The 21,276-nt window shown below is 37.7% G+C and overlaps 1 long non-coding RNA gene across 6 annotated transcripts in view; it reads right to left on the bottom strand.

Moving 5' to 3' along the window:
- Window positions 1–12,868: 12,868 nt before the first annotated feature.
- The window catches only part of LOC109499079, a 283,874-nt gene continuing 275,466 nt past the window's right edge, over window positions 12,869–21,276 (bottom strand). For 5 of the 6 annotated variants that reach the window (XR_006596974.1, XR_006596972.1, XR_006596969.1 and 2 more), the window contains 2 exons: window positions 19,430–19,506; window positions 12,869–15,678 (listed from right to left, as the gene is read on the bottom strand). This is a non-coding gene — a long non-coding RNA (uncharacterized LOC109499079). The remainder of the gene's footprint in view (window positions 15,679–19,429; window positions 19,507–21,276) is intronic. The other variant, XR_006596971.1, reaches the window with a different exon arrangement.

The following is a 21,276-nucleotide window of genomic DNA, read 5'->3' as shown; positions in this document are numbered from 1 at the left end:
AAACCTACATATGTGAAATTGACCTAAAAAAATCTTTCTAAGTCACTAAGGAAGTCTCAAAAAATACCAAATAATTAATATAATTCTGAACAAAATACTTTTAGTACAATACAGTAAAACTGTAAAACATAGTTTAGCAAACTAAAACCTAAAGAATGTATGTAGGAGGAACTGGTTAAGATAAAAGCAGAAATTAATATAGTAGAATCAAGTAAACAAAAGCCAGTTATTTGGAAAGACAAAAGGCAAAACTCTGCCAAATGTGACCGAACTCAGGGTGGTTGGAAGGGACAGAGTGTCAAGAAAAGGAATCAATATTAGAAATGGAAAAATGGACATACTTACAGGTAAAAATAAAAATTATAATATAAAAGGTAATTAGGAATAATTTTATGCTACTAAATTTGAAAATGTGTGCAATATGGATAAATCTGTGGAAAAAAAGCATAAATGACAATATTTATTCAGTAAGCAATTAAAACACTGAATAGACCTATTCCCATTAAAGAAATCAGTCTCATCAAACTTGATCCCAAGTAGAAGAAAAGGGCCCATACAATTTTACAAATTTATAGGTGAGTTTTACCAAACTTCCAGGGAGAACCCTCCTCCCCCCACTTATATAGATTAGTTTGTGGACTACAAAAAGAAGAAAAGGTCTCCTAATGTTGTAAATAAATATTTGTGAAAGTTATTTTGCAAATGCTAATATGTACGTCATAAATAAACTGGAGTAGGAAAGTACAAGAAGAAAAATTTATAAAGTATTCTCAACTATAGAAGCAAAAATTTTAATGTACTAATTATTTCAGTAATGTACTTTTTAATTAACAATGACTAAAGAAAATTTATATTGGAACTGAAAGAATGATTTAACATTAAGAATTCTATCAAGAGCAGTGCCTATGTGGCTCAGTCGGTTGAATGTCCGACTCTTGGATTTCTGCTCCTCATGATCCCAGGTCATGCGATCAAGCCCTGTGACAGGTTCTATGCTGAGAGTGGAGCCTGATTAAGATTCTCTCTCTCTCTCCCTCTGCCTTTCTCCCCCACTTGCTCTCTCTCTTTCTGAAAGAAAGAAAGAAAGAAAGAAAGAAAGAAAGAAAGAAAGAAAGAGAAAGAAAGAAAAGAATCTATTAAGCAATTTAACACATTATTTCTTTAAAAGTGAATTTATTGTCTCAATAAGTATGGGAAATATTATATAAAATTCAACAACTATTAATAATTGTAAAAATACCTTATACCCACAAGAAATTGAAGGGAGCTTCTCAAACCTGATAAAAGACAACTAAGAAAACCCTATAACAACAAATCTCTCTCACTGGCGACATGTAAAGAATGTGTCCTTTAAAGTTAGAATAAAGGAAATAAACCCATTACATTTACTTCTTTTTTTTTATTTTTTTTTTAACGCTTATTTTTGAGACAGAGACAGAGCATGAATGGGGGAGGGTCAGAGAGAGAGGGAGACACAGAATCTGAGCGGTCAGCACAGAGCCTGACGCAGGGCTCGAACTCACGGACCGCGAGATCATGACCTGAGCCGAAGTCGGACGTTTAACCGACTGAGCCACCCAGGTGCCCCCATTTACTTCTTTTTTAAAATATTTGTATTTATTTGTTTTCAGAGACAGAGTGCAAGGGAGGGGCAGAGAGAGAAGAGCAAGAATCCAAAGCAGAATCCACCCTCAGCACTCAGCACAGAGCCCACATGGGGCTTGAACCCACGAACCATGAGATCATGACCTGAACTGAAATCAAGAGTCAGAAACTCCACCAACTGAGCCACCCAGGCGCCCCATCTATTTAACCTTGTATTAATTATTGTAGCTAGTGTAATAAAGCAAGAAAAGAAATAAAACCTGTATGAGATTTTTATGAAGAAAAATATTAATTATTGTTGAAGGAGATGAAAGATAGCTTAAATAATAGAAAGGTTTATAATATGCCTGAAATGAAAAAGTCAGTATCACAAACAGGTCAATCATCTCAAAATAAACCTATACATTTATTGCATCTTCAAAACCTTCAAAATCATTTTTCAAATAACTTAATAAACTGAACTTACAATTAAAATAGGAAAATAAGTGGCCAAGAACTGTTTTAAAAAAATCTATGAAGGATAAAGCAGGAGGATTACCCTACCAGATATCTAAAATCTGGTAATGGTTAGTAGCAAATAATCAAAATAGTGTGGCAGTGTAAGGATAGACAAGTAGACTAATGGAACAGAGAATAGCACCTATAAGAAAATGCATGGATATATTGGACTTTTACATTACAAGTGGAGAATAAAAAAGACTATTTGATAAGAAATAATGAAAAAATTGGTCATCCCTATGGGGAAAAAGTGTCTTTCTTTCTTTTTTTAACTTTTTAATGTTTATTTTTATTTTTGAGAGAGACAGAGCATGAGTGGGGGAGGGGCAGAGAGAGAGAGAGGGAGACAGAATCTGAAACAGGCTCCAGGCTCTGAGCTGTCAGCACAGAGCTCAACGTGGGGCTTGAACTCACCAACTGCGAGATCGTGACCTGAGCTGAAGTCAGACACTTAACAAACTGAGCCACCCAGGTGCCCCAAAAAGTGTCTTTCATACAGTGTACAAAATTCCAAAGTGCTTAAAAAGTAAAACTTTAGAACATAAAGTGATAGTATCTTTTATGACCTACTAGAAGAAAAAAAATTTCTTAACGAAGACATGAAACCCATAAACCTTAGAAAATTGATAAATGTGAGTGCATTAATATTCAAAGCTTCACTTCTTTTCAATCCTCTTCAATTTGCAGAAGATACTCACAATGCAAGTAACAGACAAATGCTGGATCAAAAATATATGAAGAATCTATAAAAGGCAAAGAGTTTTTTTAAAAGAGAAAGAGCAAGAGAGAGGAAAGAAGGGAGGAAGGAAGAAAGAAACAGGAAGGAAGGAAGGAAGGAAGGAAGGAAGGAAGGAAGGAAGGGAGGGAGGGAGGGAGGGAGGGAGGGAGGGAGGAAGGAAGGAAGAGAAAAGTTGCTAGTGGTATGAATAGGCAATAGAAGAGGAAACCTAACTAGCTAATAAAACATAAGAAAATATAACCTTAATAACCTAGAAATTGCAAATTGAAACAACATTCTAACAGGTGGGTAGATTTTTAAATCTGGTGAGAATGAGAACAAATAGAAAGTGTTCTACACTGTTAAGAATGTAAATCAGCACAACCTGTTTAACAAATAATTTAGTAGCATCTAAAAAGTATGAGATATATATATCTGAGGTTCTAGTAACTCTACTTCTACTTTTGCATCCTATGGAAATTCTTATTCATATGCTCAAAAAGACATTGATGGGGGGGTTTATCACATTTTTTTGTAGCAGTAATAAAATGGGAACAAACTAAATGCCTATTCATTTACTGTTCTAGGCACTTTGAATATAGAAGGAAAAAAACCAAAGTGAAACAAAATCTCTTATACTCCATGATTCAAGAATTCCAAATACTATTATTTTGGTTTGTGTGTCAGTGTATATAACAAATGCTATATTCTATTTTGTTTACCTCCAATCTTCCTGTAAATTGACTAGGAGCATGTATTCTTTTCCACAATATGTATAAGAAACTAAAAGGGTATTTTGGTCTATTGCTTAAAAGGTGAAAGCATTTTGGTACATTTTAATGACATAAACATCTGAATGATTGTGTGGAATAGTAATGTAATCAGGTTGTGATGATAATAAGAAAAGTAAAAAGAAATTTGCAATTGTCATGTGTTATTTGTATACGAACATGATTTCAAAAATGTCACTGTTTCAATTGACTAATGAAGGATTAATCACTAAAAACTTGATAAAAACAGTAGCCCAAAGGAAAAATTGAGCCTTATAGTTAAGAGAAGGCAGCCATCAGACCTTCCATAATGCAGACTTTGAGATTTGACAAATCTGGTCTTCAGTCCAGGCCCTGCCACACTTTATCCTTTGCCAAATCATTTAACTTCTTTGAACTCATTTTTCCTTCTGTGAAATGTGACAATGCTTACTTCATAGGACCACCTCTACCAACTTGGACACAACCATCAGTGTGACTGATGTAGAGACCCACTAAGGTTCCTTTAGATCCTGGCAAGACCCAAACACTCACATCATGACCACATGCTTTCTAAGAAACTCTGGGCAAATTTATGAGCACAAGAAATCAAAAATTTTCAGGTTACCATTCATTACCTGGATTCTCATACCATGTAGCTTTATACATCCCCAAATTGGACTCAATTTCACAGTGCATTCCAAATTTCTGAACCTTTTAGAGTCTGTCATGAGAAAAATTTCTAGAGCTTCAATCTCTTCCCTAATGTTTCTCTTCACTTTCTTGCTTTATCACAAGTTTACTCTCTTTACCAACACCCCTGTGGAACAGTGGCTGCTTCCCTCCTACACACCTTCTGCCAATGGGCTGCTCACCATGCATTGTTTCTTCTCTCTTTTTTAAACTTCACACTTCTTCTGGAGGTCTTGCTACAGACTATACCACACTCAACCCCTCCTTGAAGCAACCATCCCCAGATCTCTGTAAGACCTCATTTCCTGCAGATTTTAGTAACTGGTCTCTCTCAAACACTACTATCTTAATAATTCGTGGTCATTTCAACATCCACATCAATATTCTTTCCAAGACTTCTCAACTTCTTGGTTTCCTTACTTCCAGTAATGGACTCCACTAACCCAACTACTCCATTATTTCAACCTTATCATTACCAATAATCACATTCCCTCTATAATCTCAATTTCAATTATCCCAATTCCTTTCTTCCCAGTTTACATTTAAGTGCTTCTATTCAAACAGTTTGATGTATTAACATCTCTAACCCTTAACTGTACTATCTGCTTATATGCACACTTCCTTCTTTAAAGGCTCAGGAATGGTCTATAAATAAAATCATTCCTCTGCGTAAACCTTCAGTGGCTTTGGTCTCCCATTCAAACTTTCTCGATAAAACCCCAACCATGGTTTACTCTGCATCTACCCTTAACATGGTTATAATGGTTGCTCTCACTTTGAACTCATAGTTGATGTTTTAAAAATATTAGATCTGCAAAGCAGGTAAGTAGGAGCTGCCAGTTCATGTGGGCAGGACAGTAGTAATGGGCCAACTTTCTGTGTAGCATGGATGCTATTTCCTGCTGCTCTCACCCCCAGTATTCTTAGAAAATTCTAGAACTTGTATTCAACTCAAGGAAATCACCCTTTTTCTGCTTCAGGATAGGCTAAGTGATATCTGAGTAAAACCCAGAGGTGTGTGTCTACTCAGGAACTTCTCCAGGTGTACTACCATACAGGCTCAGTCATTAAAGCCATCCTAGAGAAAGAAAGAAAGAAAGAAAGAAAGAAAGAAAGAAAGAAAGAAAGAAAGAAAGAAAGCCATCCTAGAGAATCCAATACTGTTCTGCTCCCCGTACAACCCAGAAAGCTCGAAGCCACTACATGTGGCAGCTCAGGATCAGCAGCCCACCATCACTGACTGGGGCAAGTCCCATTTAGAAATATGAAGTTGACAAAGCTGTTTTCAATACCTGGCAGGGTTCGTTTTCCTGACTTTTCTCCTTTCTGTTCCAATTACTTCTTTACCCTATCAATATCGGCTACTGGAAAAGAATATTACTTAGTCTTATTCCCCTTAGTCTGAGATTAAATCAATTATGGTATTAAAAGCTTAAAATTTTTTTTTAATCATTTAGGGCATTAGCAGACACATGAGGACATTTTTTTTTTTTGATGGGGAAACAGTTCCCTCCTTTGTCTATACTGTTTCTGGGCTGGGTTGGGCTTCCTGGATCCACTTTAAATGTACATAGTACACAATCAGCATTTTTCTGTCCATAGTCATTAATAGCACAATGGCCTGGAATGTGATAAGTCACTCACACAGTCTGTTTGACCATTTGTCATTAATTTTGACACTGTAACTGTTCTGGGGGGTACATTCAAGTTTTCATTCATTGATACCCATACAATCAATATAGATTGAGAATCTACAACATTCAAGTCCTTGTGCTAGATGCTAGACTGAAGATGAGAAATAAACAGCCCTGCTTAGTTATCATAAGAAGTTAAGTAATAATTATAATCATGTACACTACAGAGGAATAATTTTTGTGAGGGGCATTAAAATTATTATACATAAATGAGAGTCTCACTATTCAATGTATTTTTTTTTAATTTTTTTTTCAACGTTTATTTATTTTTGGGACAGAGAGAGACAGAGCATGAACGCGGGAGGGGCAGAGAGAGAGGGAGACACAGAATCGGAAACAGGCTCCAGGCTCTGAGCCATCAGCCCAGAGCCCGACGCGGGGCTCGAACTCACGGACCGCGAGATCGTGACCTGGCTGAAGTCGGACGCTTAACCGACTGCGCCACCCAGGCACCCCATAATGTATTTAAAGCACCCAATAGAAGGATGCTAATTAAAAACATATTATTATAGTCTTTCTTTGAAGATCTTGAAATGTTAGTAAATATCTTTCACAAAATGTGCCTAAGAGATAAGATGAAAGAAAGAAACAGACGTGGAAACCTGTAATTCAGAAGCCATAGAATTTAGCAGCTGAAAAGCACATCAAAATTCAGTTAATCAAGTTTTCTGGAGAATGCAGTGATAGGGGCCTTTCACCCTCAAACAACCTTTTTGTCCACAAACTCTTCAAGATGCTCACAGGGAAGATCAGGAAGAATCCCCAAAAAGCTTCCCTTGTAATGCCAGCTTGATGGAGGAGACGGTGGCCCTAGTAAAACTATCCCCAGACCCGTATCTCCTATCTCCCTGGTGAAAAAGTCTTAATCTACAGAGGAAAAAACAACTTTACTTCAGTGTACTTTAGTACACTGGTTGAAGCCCACTGCATCTGGAGTAAAGGAACATGAAATATAAAAATGTGCTGCCTTTTTTGGGAAAAACAGCAATACATGCTAAGCCCAACATTAGAGCTAGAGGAAGAGCCGGAGCATTTAGAAGGACCCCAGATGCTGAATATCTGCCTTAGACTCAAGTTTAATCATAACATCAGAGGACGCTTTCTGTTCCACACCTCCTACCATCACACATGATTGTCTACATTGAAAATTTTAAAGAATCTATAAAAAATGCTTCTAGAAATGTCGAGTTCAGTGAGAACACAGGCTATGAAGTCAATATAAAGAAGTCATTTATTTTCCCATATACCAGCAATGACAAATTGAAAATTGAAATTTAAAAAATACTACTTATAATAGGGCCAGAACAATAAAGTATGTAGGTATAAATGAAAGAAAATGTGTGCAATTTCCATATATTAAGTACAAAACATGATTTAAAAAGTAGAAGAAGAACTAAGTAGCTAGAGAAATAAAACCTGCCCATGGATTTTAAGATTCAATATTGTTTAGTCTGTAGATCTTTAGAATCAATGCATTTCTAATCAAAATCTCAAAGTATTTTGTAGATATTGACAAAATGATTCTGAAATTTACATGGAAATGCAAAGGAACTAAAAGAGGCAAAAATAATTCTGGAGAGGAAGAGTAAAGCTGTTGTTTAATTAATAGTATCACGTCAATGTTACTTTCTTAGTTTTGATAAATGCTGCACGGGAATGTAAAATGTTAACAATAGCAGAAACTGAGTGAAAATTACATGGAAGTCTTTTATACCATCTTTGCAATTCTTCTGCAAATCTGAAATTATTTCAAAATGAAAGGTTGAAAAAAAATCCAGTTAGATTCCCACTCCCCAAACTGGTGAATTTTTGAAAATAAATTGGTAATTCCAAGCCTGTTCTGCATAAGCCCTAAAACTGAGTTTTGCAGATGAACATTTTGCAGATGGGCTAAGGCAACATCTTGCGTCCTGTTGACCTTTTTTCTCCACTCTCCACCTCCACATCGTCACTGCAGTGGTTCTGCTGAGGACATTGGCAATCAGAAGAAGGGCAGGACTTGTGCCATTGCTCAGGCTTTCCATGTAAACAATTTTTCCCTCATCCTGTTTTCCTTAAAACTTTGACCTAATTTCTTTCACATGCTGAGCTAATTCTCATGACTGTTTAAAGGCAGCTAAAAATATCAGCAAGGTCTGCTAAAGTTCAGAAATGAAGACCCCATTCATTCAAGCCCTATACTCTTGAGTCATCATTTCTTTAAATGCATGACCCAATATGTTCCTTTCTCTCTTCTATTGATAATTTTACATTAAGACATCATTAGAGAGCAGCATCCGGGCTACTTTGCAAACCGCTCTAGCTGAACTCATCTTTTTTCCCTTTAGTAAAAAATGTGCTTAGTTCACATTATGGATTTTCGATTAGCTATAATAATAGAGAGTAGGTGCTCACAAGACTTAACTGCTGCTTTCAAAGCTAATCTTGAAGTCCAATGAGCAAGTTTTTTCTTATACTTATGAAAGGCACATATTTATTCCTTCAGAAACTTAGTCTGCCAATCCATTTTTCAATAATCTTGACTCTGAGGCATCTCTTCGTACATGGGAGTATTTGTTCCTAGAGAAGCTCCACCCAGGCCAAGAGAAACGGGTTTACTAAGTAGGAAATGCACCTTGGTTTCTCCTTGTTTCCTTCCAGCAATCATCTTAGCCATTCTGCTTCTACCAATAGAGAAGCAACAAGGCTGATGCCTTGGGCAGAAGGATTCAAGGAGTAGAGAAAGATCCAGAAATCTCTTTAATCGCTAACAGAAACCATCAACACAAATGTGGCTCCCAAGGACAGCTTACAATGACTAATTCTGAGGATCAAATACGTTAGCTTTTGCAAAGTGTAAAGCAAGCAAGTCAGTTACTGTTCTTTAGTGACCTTTTCTTTTCTCTCTATAGCATCCTTCTTAGGGTGGATTTTAGAAACATATCTCTTTCTAGTTCTGTGCTCTCAAAACCTACTTTTAGGCAAAATCTTCTACCAGTCACTCACAGTCTAGTACGAGTTTAAGCCAACATAATATTGCCTCCAGGAATATCTGTATTTTGAACCTTAGTCCTAATTGGAAAATAGGTGATATTTTTCCAAGATTAAAAGCCTTTAGCTATTGATGATCCTAAAAGAAGTGGACAGAAGCTAGACAGATGGGAACCTTAGTGCAGTCTCAGAAATCTATCTGCTCCCAGGTTGGCACAAATGAAATTACTCCAAGCTGTTTGTGACTTACTATAGTTTCAGCTTAAATCATCAGGGCAAGTGTTATTTTTCCATCTCCCATTGTTCACCTTGTTGCCACTTTAATCTTGGTTCAATTCCCCAAAATAGGAATTTTGTCAGCGGGTTAAAGAAGGAATGAGCTGACAAATCCACCCATATTCAAGGCATGTGCTGATGTCCTCTCCGGTTTTAATGAGCCATATGGTTTGGTGCAGTGGCATTTCTCTCCCTTCTAAAACACCCTTTAGCTTGTGTGGCATCCATCATTTTGCTTGTTGACTTAGTTTCGTTTTCTGTTTTTCTGGCCTGCTCGACTGCCTGTAACAGCATTATTCTTCTTTCCATTTTCCTGAGTTCACAAACTGGAATTTATGGAAGTCTTTAAACATAAAGGGTTTTCTGATAAAGATAGATGCCAATAAAATGACAAAGGTCAAAGGAAAATTCTACACCTTAAGGAAGCAACACCCTTCATAGAAATGCCATATTTTCATCTTTTACATTAGAGAAAATATTGCAATATAGAAATTTAGAAATGAAACAGGCCTTACAGAATGTCCAGCCCAAACTCATTTTACAGCTGAGGCTTCAAAAAGGTAAGTCACAGAGTTATTTGAGGGCAGAAGAGGAACTTGAACTTAGCACTGCCAGCTTACTTTACTGTTGTATTCACTGCATTGTGCTGACTCTTAATTATATATTCTTAGTGATGAAAGAATGTGGTAAAAGGGAATCGCTACCAAGTCAGGAAAAAAATACACAGAATGTTTTCAAATTTCCTTTTTAAAACCAGTCTACTTTAGAGTAATTTGTCTAACACTAAATGACCATTTGATCATGAACATCAAGCCATGGTATGGGGTAGAGGAGATATTTTATTTCTCTCACCGCCCCCCCCCCCCACACACACCTATATCCATATGATCCCTGAGCCCTATTCCTGCTCCTTTGCAGTGTCCTTGCTGCCACCCTTTTGTTCATGTCACCCTTCCTGTAGTTCGTATGCTACAAAGGTACACCTACATCTTGGAGGTAGACTTTTTAAACTATTGATTTCCTCTTTCTCCCTTTCAATCAGTGATGATGAAAAGAACCACTAAATTAATCTTCCTGAAATATCACTTTCAACATGACGTTATCATTTCACTTCTACTTCGTATGACTTATTATCCTGTAATATTGAGGCCACGGTTCCTTCACTGTTTTCCTGTTGTCTAGGTTTTGTTTTGTTTTTTAAAAAATTTGGCCCTAGTTTAGCCATCCCAAATAACTTTGGTCTAGGGCACAGATGAGAGTTGTGTGGTACTAGAAGAATGACAACGGGCTTCAGGGATTTTCACAAAGTAAAGGTAGCCCTATTTTACTTCTGTTTAAATTACTTTCTCTTATATTCACATTTCCCCAGTGAAAAAGGTCAAGCAGTGACACATCACTCACTACTGTTTTCATTTTAGCCCTTCTGTCTTGACATTGTCATGAGAATGAATTACCTGCACTTGCCATGCAAGTAGTAACATGGTCTTGCTGTGCAGCTGACCAGCAATGCTCTTGGGAGTTTTCAGGCTTTGGCCTGGGTTATGACTATTTCCACTTGGGAAAAAAAAAACCAGCCTTATATATATGTAGTTAAAGCAGCATAAAGGATTTTCTTTCAGTTTAGTAAACATCATGAATGTCTTTGCAAGCACTGTGTTCAAGGCTTTGGCAAGTTGACCTACATCAGAGAAAATAAGACCAGGAAGCTTAACATAATTCCAAAAACCAGTTTTTGTCATTCAAATTGTGAGCTATCCCTCAATATTTACCCAATATATCTTATTCTTCCCATATAAATCATATTTTCTGCAAAAACAAAAAACAAAAAAAAACTCTCAATTGTTACCAAAGAAAGACTGTGCCTTACTTTATTAGTCTTAGGTTGAAATTTATCTTCTAAGATCACTCAGCTACTTTGATTACAGCTGTTTTTCCTCTTGAAATTAGTAGAATGTATAATCAAATGAAATAATGTGTACAAACATAATTTTAAAATATGTAAATTTCTAAGTATATACAAAAATTATTTCATATTTTTAGCAGCATTATTCAATTCAACACTTTTGAGTAAGTTTGCTGTGCCACATGGCCTTCTGTAAGACATCACAGATACAAGGAAGAGTAAGTCATAGTCCCCATTACCAAGGGTCTCATCATCCAGCAGAAGAGACTGATATATAAGAATCCATTGTAATTAGATGTTGCAATATGAGTTGCAATATGAGCATATAAATAAACTGTCACATGAATTTTGTCATGGCAATTACAGGCTCCTAACCTATAGATTTTTTGGAAACTTTAAAAATCTGCCCCCTTGCAATATAGAATAGGGATGGAAAATAAACACCCTGCTTCGTCGCCAGAATTTAAAAGTCACAATATTTTACATACGTCCAGATTTTTGGCTTCTGGCAACTTAGGCCCACATGACAAAAATTAACTATAGCTTAATAATGGCTTCCCACAGCAGTCTGGCTACTCATGGATGCTTCAGTTTGCCACAGTTACCAGCATTTTGCACTCTTTCCTCTGCACAGAGAACAGGTGGCAGTGACTTGTTTCATGCCACTTGCCTTGTTATTTTCCTTACATCGGTCCACGTCACTTGTTTCTTCCCTGCCAGGCATTTGAGTTCATATCAGTTCTCTAAAGGCAGTCCCATGAAAGTCAGGAGTTAGAATGTCCACAGTCACCATTACTATTCAACATTATTCTGAAAGCTTGAACCAAGACATGAAAACAAAATCTAAAGCATGAATATTTGAAAGCAGAAAACACATTTGCAATAATTTGGAAGTCGTGTAATCGTGTATCTGGCTAGGCCAATTCAAGTGTTATTAGAAATAATGTTCAGCAAGATGTTATGTTATAGGATAAATATACATATAGCAATAACTATCCCATTTAATACTAATAATTTGTTAGAGAATATCATGGATTTTAAAAAATCCCACTCACAATAATAAAACACCTGTTATATAAGAAATAATTCACTGGGAAATGTTTTGTACCTGTGTGAATAAAGCTATGAATTTAAAGTCCAGAAATTATCTAAGCATATGTAAGAATTTGGTACATGGAAATAATGGCATTTTGAACCAAGGTTAAAAAACGGTTGGGCAATACCATAAATCATGATAGGATAATGAGTTAACTTTAATTGCAGAAAAAGAATAATATAGTTCTAGCTACACTCATGCATATAAATGTATTTAAAAAGCCCCATGTGTAAATGAAAACCATAACAATCAAAGAAGAAAACAAAAGTTAATGGTATACTTATTTCAGTGAAGAACTTTCTGAACAATGTGAAAATAAGAAAATAATAAAAAATTTGATAGATCTGAAACTTAAATTGTATATATTCTATGTATTACAAAGATACCATGAGTAAAATAACAAGATCAAAGACAAACTGAAAACAAAATTTGCATCGCATCATATCATAGTCAAGGACACATATTTTTATTGTATCAGGAATACTTACAAAATGATAATAAAAGGTAAATAAACCAATGAAAATAAGCAAAGGCATGAGTAAGAACTTATTTTTTTTTCAACGTTTATTTATTTTTGGGACAGAGAGAGACAGAGCATGAACGGGGGAGGGGCAGAGAGAGAGGGAGACACAGAATCGGAAACAGGCTCCAGGCTCTGAGCAACCAGCCCAGAGCCTGACGCAGGGCTCGAATTCCCGGACCGCGAGATCGTGACCTGGCTGAAGTCAGACGCTTAACCGACTGTGCCACCCAGGCGCCCCAGTAAGAACTTATAATAAAAAATGATAAGCAATACATTTTCATACATCCAGCCTCACTACAATACAACAAAAAGCAGGTACACTACAACCTTCATTAAGTAGATATTAAATGGTTTATGATGATGATGATGATGACAACTATACCAGTATTGTTCACTTCAAAACCATCTCGTATTTTCTGATTACATTTCCTTTCTTATATAAATTTCCATTTTTCCTGGAGTCAATAATTAGTTATCAATCCCATGTTTGATATCTTAGATGGCTCCTAATTTTCTTATTCTATTCTACTTTCCATCTGTATTTTTTTTCTCCCTTCTCAACTCTTAATTTTAACTTTCAATCCTTTCCCTGAATGTGTTGTTTGGGCTATACCTGCTAGTATTTCCTGGAGCTACTTTGTATTCTGTGAGTGTTTATTTCTATCTTTCTTACTGCTTTACTATGTAACAGCTTCTCTCATCTCTTGGGAAATAATATAGATTTTTTTTTATGTTTTCTTCTGTTTTCTGTATTGTTTCCAAATCCCCTCACTACTTTCTTTTGTTTACTGGTTTTGGTCTCTGGTTTTTGTATTAGAGGCTTTTTTCACATGTCCTGAGATCATTGTCTATCTGTTCATGTAGATAATGGCAGACATGGTGCAGTCTATCAATGATGGTTAGGGAGTTAAAAACCTGGCTATTTTTCTAGGACACTCCAAATGGTCAGTATAAGTGTTTTTCACAAGTCATTATATTTCCCCAGAAAGTAGCTCTCCAATCTTCTGCCTGGTTGCTGGTATTCTGGAAGCCAAGGGGAAAGGGTCTGTGTCAGAAAGAGGATTTTCCTAGTAGAGCTCCTCAGTTTCATTATAGCACCTCACCCCTGCCTTTTCAAGGTCTGGATCCAGGGCCCCTCTGGTTGAGTTTCTTCAGAGTAAATTTCAGGTCATCTGGCCCCTTAGGAAGGGGGATTTGAGTATCTCTGATATATATGCAGGGCAGGGAGGTCCTTCCGAGGTTCTCATAGTTCCTTATAAAGACTTTCAAGCAATACTCATGTTTTCAACCTTCTTTTGCACCCTCTTCATCAGAGGTAACTAGTGTCTCTTTTCTTGAGACTTTCAGGTGTTCAATGGATAGATTGGCTACCTTCTTGCTGGCCTTGTTAGGCTAAGATTTTGTCTCCCACTCTACCAAGTCAATCATCATCCGTCCATTAGCTTTACAGCTTCTGGAGTTTTACTGTCATTTCTCACTTGTTGTCCTTTCCAACCATGTTGTTTTTAATTTTTGTAAGTTTATGCCACTTCTTTTCTTCATTACTATTTTAGTTGGAGTTTAGAAGGGACCTGAGATAAATGCTTGGTTTCTATTTGATATGTTCAACCAGAAGTTACAGTTACAACTGAAAAAAAAAGAGCACTTAGATTGTAGGTACAATTTTCATAGTTTTACAGCTGGAAAAGGGTTTAAATATTATCTATTTCAAATTATTGCTTTAAGTAGAGGGAAAGTAAGTCACAGATAATGTGAATGAACTACTGGAGATATCTGGGTTATTAGAAGCAAAGTCAGGACCGTCTTTATATGCACCTTTAACAAATGCTTTTTAGTTGTGTCTCAAAGAACTGCCACCCACTAGTAACTGGCTTTATCCACAGTGCACAGGACTAGACTCATTATCTCTGCTTCCACTTCTGAGCCCAATCCCTGTTATAGCTAACTGGAGCAAGCTAGTTTATCAAATCCAACCTGGGCCCCAAAATTCTCTCCCATAGGCATTTGGAGTTGAGACCCAAAGACACTACTTTCTCCTACTCTAAGACAGTCTGTTTAATGAGAAGAAGAAAGCTCAGATGTGGATGGTAGACATCTTTGGGCAGCATGTCTGTAAATGGGATTATTTTATTAAGCTGGCACACACTGAATAAGAAAGACAACAAAAGTGGATATTACCACACACCTTTTAGAACTGGGTTCATTTGTTCTTAACTAGTAAGTTTGTCACTATCACCTCTTTTTCCCCTGAAAAAGTCTTAATGGCAAGTGGCTTCAACATGAGTAAAAACAACAGCAGAGATGTGTGTTTCTCGGAGTGGACTCAGTCTCAAGTTGCAACTCAAGATGCCCCCAACACCTAAAGATGACAACTCTTCAACTTTTATGCTGCTGTGGCTTTGAGTAATTTGGTAAAGGACAAGGAGTGTTACATGGAGAGTTAGCAAGACTGACTACAGAAAGAAACAGAGAGAGAGAGAGAGAGAAGAGAGAGAGAGAGAGAGAGAGAGAGAGAGAGAGAGAGAGAGAAGGCTACCATATAAGAATGTATGTGAAAATAAGGACATAAGCTGCCAACATGATTGTGTAATTGTGTTTGGAGGATGATTGATGAAGATATGTCTGCAACATGTACTTTTGTACGGGAAAAAACAACAAAAACAAAAAATCCCCAGTGCAGCTGGACCCCTACTGATGTCCTTTCCCCATCTCTTTCTGGGGTGGATATATGGCTTCAGTTTCTTTCAAGTGTCATCTGGTGACTGCTGGGGCTTTCTGTAACTCTCCAGGACTTTTTAGTTTCTATGAGCATTAAAAACTTTCCCAGTGGCTTAAGGAAACCACACACATACACTCACTTGAAGCTCATCAGAAGAACAAATCCACCATGTTGCTGCTTTCTCTTATCTTTGTAAACTTGTTGTTCTCTTCTCCCAAGAGTTTCATCCTTCTACTACATGAATTTGGTTGAAGAAGAGGTTATAACAGAAGTGTAAAAGGTTGATTAGTGAAACAGTAGAAGCGTTTTTAAATCCCAAGTTAACGATTTACTCTGGAGAATCTGGTGCTCCCTGTGTTTCTGTTCTTGTTTTTTAAGAAGCTAGAAGCAGGTAAAGCTGCCCCAACAAAAAAATCTAGCTCACAATCCCCCATGGCTTCAAATAAAAACAAGTATGGACCAAGAAAAAACATAAGGGAGTAGAATTTGTGAAAATAAAGCAGCAGAACAAAATAAATGTAATATATCCATTTCAGTCTTTCTGGTTCTTACAACAACAAATATGGCTGGCAACGTATAGACTAAACACTGTGAAGGTAATTTAAAATCCATGGTCTCATTTTAATGGAAAATGTCCTCACACCTGCCCTTGCTCCCAAGGAAAATTGACCACTCCATTCTTTGTCCACGCACAGTAACATACATGCCAATTTATTATGGAGTCACAGAACACTGTGTTGCACTTATTTGCATACACACCCATGTCACTGCCACCCCTAGTAGACCATGAGCTTCTTAAGAGAAAGAAATGTCTTAATTTGTCCTTGGATTAACACTTAGTACAGGGCTGGTACAACTGAGGCATTTGATGTTGAACAAATAATTTTATTTTTTTTAACTTTTTTAATGTTTGTTTTTGAGAGAGAGAGAGAGAGAGAGACAGACAGACAGACAGAGACAGACAGACCATGAACAGGGGAGGGGCAGAGAGAGCAGGAGACACAGAATCTGAAGCAGGCTCCAGGCTCTGAGCTGTCAACACAGAGCCTGACGCGGGGCCAGAAGTCACAAACCATGAGATCATGACCTGAGCAGAAGTCTAACACTTAACCGACTGAGCCACCCAGGTACCCCCAAATAAGTAACTTTAATATAGAGAAACCATTTACTTTAGGCAAGTCTTCTACCCCAATCTCTACAAATATTCCCAGTCTATCATCTGGAGGAGACAACAATCACCAACTCATGGAGCCAAGTGATCACCAGTCAACCTTGGTTACCCCAAGACTTAGTGGTGGGAAGAGAGGAAAATGGGGCTCATTAGATCTGAATTCTGACTCTGTTACTTTAAATTAGTGCCATGAGAAACTCACTTAATTGTTTGAGCCTTCATATACTTACCTGTAAATTGGGCTAGAGTATCTTGGAGATGATAAGTGTAATTAGATGAAATTATAAAGTCATGTCACCTAGTTCACAGCAGGAGCTCAGCAAAGATTGTATCTTCTATAAGCAGCAACCTTCTCTATTAAGAAATTCTGGGGCTGGGGGAAGATTCCTAACAAATCCCCCCCTCCTTTTAAAAAATAACTAATATAGCTTTGTGGGCTAGGCTATTTGAAACGAAGAATGAATGCTGATATGCCAGCTACTTTTTTATCCCTTTTAAGTTTTATTTCTTTTATAATTGATGTACTAAACCAGATTTTAATTGTTTAGAAAATGTCTTCGGGCACCTGGGTGGCGCAGTCAGTTAAGCGTCCGACTTCAGCTCAGGTCATGATCTCACAGTCTGTGAGTTCGAGCCCCGCATCAGACTCTGTGCTAATAGCTCAGAGCCTGGAGACTGCTTTGGATTCTGTCTCCCTCTCTCTGCTCAAGCTCTGTCTCTCTCTCAAAAATAAACATTAAAAAAAAATTTTTTTAAAGAAAATGTCTTATGTTGAGACTATCTATGGCTTTCTTTAGAAAGGGATTTCTGTAATTCAGGAACTCGAACAAAGCAGACTCCATAAATATGCAATGGATGACTGAATGAATAAAAGACTTGATCAGTCAATCAATCAGTGTGGCTAACGACAATTCCTGGAGAGTAGAGAAGGGTTTTTTCCACAGGAAAATATAAACACTCCCAGTGTCCCAGCTCAAGATACTGTTAGAAGGTACAGAAAGTTGAGGAAGACACTCAAGACAGTTCTTTTCAGTTTATATTTATGATTCTGGTTTATTATGATCTTGGTCTAGTCAGCAGCCAAAGAATTTGGATTGCAGTTGGAATTTTTACTTCATGAATTATTTTGCTCATTTGGGAATTACCTCCTTATGACTCCATCTACCTCACAGAAGCTGCTATTTCTTTGGTTCCAACAGCTAAACTGCCCTGCCTTGAGAGTCAAAAGGCCTGGCTCTGCCATGAGCCAGCTTTGCAAAATTGTATATTTTATGAACTTCTTAGATTCTTTGTATTCTTACCTTTGGAAACAGATGGTTAGAATTGACAATTATTAACATCTCTTCTGATTCTAAAATTAGAAGGTTATCCCACAAACTGGTTAATCTGGGGAAGTGACAACAATAAAAAACTCAGAAAAGCTGAGTGGAGCTGCCTGGCACCCTGTGTGGAAAGGCTGGGTCTGCAGGTCGGGAGTCCCCAGACAGTGGGGTACACCCCTGCGCTCTGGACTGCTCTGGGTTCTAGGTTTCCTCGCTCCAGCTGTGTGAACCCGAGAGCTCTTTTGATTGGTTTCTCACCCTCCTACTCACTCTGCCTCTTCTTTATACTCTCCCTCCAATTTTTCCTCTCTCCTCTGTACCAGTTCTTACTCAGTTTTGTGAATTAAAACTGCCTCACAATTCCCTCTGGGTTCAGATCTCCAGCCTGATGGTGGGATTTATAATGTCCCCTAGATGTGTTTTTCTTTTCTTAGCTGCTGACAGAAACAAAAATGGGCAAGAGCCCTAGCGAGAGCTGGGTAATGAATGAGGGATTAACAATTAGCCCTGAATATAGATGTATTCTAGAGTATTCGGTGGAAGCTGAATGCTGTGTGGGGAGACGAGTGCTGTCTGTGTGGTAGGGAAACATTCTGAACTCTCAGCAGGGAGGCAACCCTGCAGCTTTAGTGCTAAAGGGGGGAACTGCCAACGATAAAAACAAATCTTCAAAACCTAAAGCAATGAGAAAAAGTCTTCATCTGTCCTGTGACAGGAAGCACAGATGTCTAAATATACAAACATCCTACTCTTAGGAGGCAAATACTAGTCAAAAGGAGCTCTCCTTCTCTTGAAAAATATTATGTGTCTCTAGAAAACTTTGGTGATTTGGTTGAGAAGACAAGGATATTATTAGAAGTGAAAAGATATTTGAATTTTTCCTCTTTCTCTGAAATTAGGTCAAGCAAACTCTTAAGTGCATGCTTCTAGAATGTCTCCATGTTTCAAAAACTCTTGTCTTCAATTCATATTATTTTTATTTTAACTTCATGCTGAGAAGAAAGATTAAGCTAGAAGGGTCTCTAGCTCTTAGCACAGTGTCTCCCGAGTAGCAAGTGCTTCTAAATGTCCACTGAATTAAGTGTCTGATGAAGGCAGGAAAGTTGACTTGTTTATTTTACCAGAAAATAAATAGGAAAAACTCCAACAGAAACTCTTTACATATAAAACTGTACCTTCAGTAAGCCTGAGGTAAAAGCCCTCCCCATCTGATGAGGCCATATAAAAGCCCTCTGACCGATGAGGGACCTTTCCCTTAAAAAGAATGAAATAATAATTTGAGTGGAGGCTGGAGAAGGCTAAAGGGCAATTCTGTTTTTCATGGTCACTTGCGATGCACAGAAGCAGCCCAGAGTGGGTGATGCCACAGCCACTGCAATGCTGGGCAAGTGTTACAAGCACCAGGGACCCTGCCTGTCATTTTCATTGATAATTATGACACACCGTTTATTCCGCCATACACTCTACCCAGTGGAAACAAGTCTTCACCCACCTTGTGCAGTGCAGATATCGAAGGCTCATTATTCCCGCTCAATCAGCTTCGGCCAATGTGTAAATATTGAAGCAAGTCTAAGGAGCCAAGGAAGGGAATGATGATTACTACATTAATACTAATGAGTGGAACAGAATTGGGAATGTGTTTAGCTAATGTTGCTGAAGGAAATGACTTAAAAATGAGAAAGCGATCAACACAATGATTATTGATTTTTTAAAAATGACCAAGATATAAAATCCACATAAAGTAACAACCAAAAAGAGAAATATACGGCCCTAGAAAATGTGTGTCTGTCTGTCTGAACATTTAGTTCATTCAAAAGATTCTGTGTGTGACTCCAGCAGCTCCTATATGCCAATAAGAACAGTCTACACACAGCTTTCTTGTTCCTCTCCCTTGTTTGCAGCCTTTCTCCGTACATAAAATAGATGTATATATACCCACAGCAAATGCAGTGAACACTATTATCAACACACACCTTGACTTTTACTGTAGTGGATGCCAAGTGATCCAGAAGTGGGTCTATAAAAGTGAAATTTGGGGGAAAGGGAACACAGGAGAGAAAATAATGACAGCCATGTGAACTTACGAAACTCATTTTTCCCTTGCACCTCATTAAATGTTGTAACACCATCCTTATCAAACCCACCCGATACTCACACAAAAGCCATTTATTTGGGAGCGGACATGGTGCTTATTTATTTTAAGGGGTCTGCCCCATATTCAGTGGTTGCAATAGCTCCTCACATCCCTCACTTTCGAACGTTTGCACTTCAACAGAAACTAAATTTCTTGCTATAGTGAGGAAGGTTTAGAAACAGGCTATTCTCTAAATGCTTTTTTTGTTTGTTTGTTTGTTTCCCCAGTAAATCTAACCCCCAAGTTCTGCCCAAGCTTTAAGGGTGTTTTGTCAGCAGCATTTCATTTTCCTCTACGGAGCACTGTGGGCTTTTTGAGCCTGGCACCGAGCTGTGCTGCTGGCATCCAGAGCCCAACAGTTGTCAGTGTCTCGGAAGGTCTATGCCTGAGTCAGACACAGCCAGCACTTCTACGAGTTAGAAGCTCACACCCAGTGCTTCTCTCTCGGCAGACACAGGGAGGCAGTGCGGGAAAGCTTGGCTTCTGCAAGCCAGGAGGACAGAGACCACTGCTGCAAAGCGTCCTTACCTTTTCCACGGTTAAAGTCCTAAAGTCTCCTCAATTGCTGGTTTAACTTTCATAGAGCTAAGAAATTTTAAAGAAAAAGGTCAGGTTACCTGACCAGTGAAACAACCCCTGCCCCACCAATTTTTTTGAATGATGGTGTGTTCAGGGACAATGACACTTTATAAAAGCTATTAAAAGTGGCAATTATTTAAAGCAGTCTTATAATACATAATATATCCAATACCCAACACCCAATATGCATCACAGACACGTACCTAGAGTTTCCTTGATGATCCTGCCCTCCTAAAAGGATTTACAAAAGCACTTTAAAATACATAATCTCACTGACTTCTTCCACTAGTCCTTGAGATTATAATAACCATGGATTTGTTTCCATTTCATAAGGAAGGAAACTGAGCTTAGAGATTTTGTCTGGTTTAAGGACATCACACAGTGACCAGGGAGCAGTAAACTGGCGAGCAGTGAGTCAGGACTTCAATCTCTGTTGTCTGACTCTATGTCAAAGGTCATTCACTTTACCCTTCTCAGATTTTCATAGGTATCAGAAATTAGCGGTTTCCCAGACTGCTTCTCCTAAGATCCTTAAAAGGGAGTGAATTAAGAGGTATTATCTTTCCTTTGTCCAGCATAGAAAACAAGATATAAGGTTTAAAATATCATAATCCCTATCCCAAGTG

Source organism: Felis catus, chromosome B1 (assembly GCF_018350175.1).
Source record: "Felis catus isolate Fca126 chromosome B1, F.catus_Fca126_mat1.0, whole genome shotgun sequence".
Taxonomy (NCBI): domain Eukaryota; kingdom Metazoa; phylum Chordata; class Mammalia; order Carnivora; family Felidae; genus Felis; species Felis catus.
This window is presented reverse-complemented; position numbering and strand designations above follow the sequence as displayed.